Raw genomic sequence first — 2906 nt, forward strand, 5'->3', positions numbered from 1 at the left:
TATTCATCAATCTTAGACTTTAGTTTCATTAATCCATGCTCTATCTTTAGGTCCCTATTCTCAATTCTCTATACAGGAAGAAATGAGGCTCAGAAGAATTCCATAATTTGGTCAAGCACATAAAAATAATTGACAGAACTAGAATTTAAAATGTGGAGATATTACAATTGATTACTTTGTTATTGCTTTGTTATTATCTATCTCTTGTGGCTGTAGATTCTTATGTTTCTAAATATGCTTGCTTTTTATGCAATTTTTACATGAAGCTAACTTTTTAGGTACATATTTTAAAATGTGTATTGTACATTTACAAGTAGATAATGTACAAAGTAATAATAACAGCAAACACAGTATTTGGTAGGTGCCAGTTATTGTTCTAAGTGCTTTTATATATTTTAACTCATATAATCCTCATAATAACCTCAAGGGTTAGGCGTTATTATTTGCATTGTAAAGATGATGAAATTGTAGCACATTGAGTGTTAAGTATGCTCTTGAGGAATCTCACACGATGAGTAAGTGATCTTGCCAGGTTTTGAGCTGTGACTCTGGTCCAGAGATCCATGCATCACATTATGTACTGCATTTCTTCACGTTAAAATTGTTTAAAATAGTTTCGTAGATCTTGTTATTCTATATGTTGGCAAATTGAACACCAATAAAAAATAAATTTATAAAAAAAAAAGATCTTGTTATGGAAATCATTCTTTCATTTCAGAGACTATAACACAAACTGCTAAATGTTTGCTTTATTACCTATATTGGCTAAAGGTGGCTAAGGGAGGAGGTGATTGGCATCTATATATATATTGTATGTGTGTTACCTGAGACAAAGGCCTAACTTCGTACTAAAGTCTATTGTCATATTTCTTTTTAGCTTCGCCATTCTACTAAAATGGGATCTAAGTGTCTTCAGAATCTTGTCTGTGGGTAACATTATGTATCTCTTCAATACATAACTATAGGTTTACATATGCTTAATTTTATCAAAAGATTAAAGGCATCTGGATGACTGTAATTTCTAGACAATATCCTGGGAACATGCAGGAGAGAATTACAATTGACCTGGACATTAATAAAAACTAAAAAAAAAAAAGACCTGTAAAGGTAGGAGTTTGGTATATAGAATTTGGTACCTGAAAGTACAGAGAGAAAACATGTCTATGCTTTCACTCTGTAGAGTGTAGAGTCTATTTTAGATACCCTAGACAAACAAAAGTCTGTTGGTTTTGAATCTCAAATAGCAAGTGAGTTACAATAAACCCACCACTCCCCAAACTTACCACTATGCAAGACTCTATCTTTGACTTATGATACATTTTCATCAGCAAACAAAATAAAGGAAAATATATTCAGTGTAAAAATTCCTCTTTCAGCATACTCTCACTTGTATATCTGTGTGGCTTGGTCCATGGAGAAAGTTGGCACCTCTTACTCCAGGTAAGCAGTGAAAATGACTTCCTGCTTTTTCGAAAACACTGTTGACAGTTATACAACCCATAGGTGTATAACTCATATCAAACCATGTGATCTAGAAATAGTCATTGGTAGCCATAAGAACACAGTCATGATTCTCTTGCATCCTCACAAATTGGTTCTTGGTTTCTCTTTTCTGCTGTATATTTTAGTGTCTTATTCCTAGAATACCATTTAGATTTCTGAAAAGACTTGTAAGATTTACAGAAATCAGAATGGAGTCTTAACTGATTAAGAACACCCTAGAAATAATTGTATTTACATGGAAATATTATATGGGGATGCTTTAATTCCAGTTGAATTAAAAATAATATGCCAATGTTTTGACATAACAATTCCACCTATCTTTGTTTTGGCATTGTTTCCACAAACATTTTAAGTGTGTGATTAAACAATGAGCATTATTGTTTGTTTGTTTGTTTATTTGTTTTTGTCAGAAACAAAGATCTTTATAACTCAAGGCCCTCAATGATCAAATACCAAGTCAATTACCTTTTAACCTCTTCAATATGGTGAATTCTTTTTAATTCTAATCCATGCATTTCACCATCCAAAGTGCATTGTAAACAGGCAGCTCTTGGCTTTGTTCTGATTATATACAAACATTTTTAGGGAGCGATACTGTGAGATCTTTAACACAATTTAAAAGAACAGCAGTCCATGTAGTTCAATTCCTAATGTGTCTAGGGATGCTTAATTTGGTTTGTTTGGTTGGTCTTATTCATAAGATTAGGTGACTTAGTGCACAAACATAAAGACTCTTAGAGAACAGGCAATATTCCTAAACCCAACAGTCTTGAAAATGTATATCTTGGTGCTATGATTGCAAGAATAACTCTACATTTTATGCAAGACAAAAGTCCAGTTTCCTACCTCTGTAAAGATATAAGGTAATGCATATATTCATTAACAATTACTTATTTTTTACCAGATACTGTATTATGTATGAGAGATACAAAAATGAAAAGATATTTCTCATTTTGATAACTTAGTTTAGCGTGTAGACAGACATATGAAAAATCACAGTACAGTTTGTGCAATTAAAAAAACAAGGTATGTGCAATAATAATGGTATAATATGACTAGTAAGTCAGTTGCTGGGATTATAGTTCTAAATATATTATCATTATATCCCAGATATTGATGGTATAATGCTAAGGGAACTGGAGGAATTCTGGTACAACATAAAGCCAGAGACCCAAAGTTGGGATGGTGGATATTTCTGTGCATTAGATATAAAACAATTAGAAAGCAAAAGGAGTCACCTTCATAGCCAGTTTACCTGATATTCAGAGTGGTACTATGTTAGTGAATCAGCAATGGCAATTCATACAGGAGCTCAATTGAGGAAGGGACAAGAAGCTTTCTAGGCAGCAGTCATACAAAGGCCTAGCAATGTAAAAATCACAAGGTAATTGGAGAATTGCAAA

This window comes from Vulpes lagopus, chromosome 6 (assembly GCF_018345385.1).
Source record: "Vulpes lagopus strain Blue_001 chromosome 6, ASM1834538v1, whole genome shotgun sequence".
Taxonomy (NCBI): Eukaryota; Metazoa; Chordata; class Mammalia; order Carnivora; family Canidae; genus Vulpes; species Vulpes lagopus.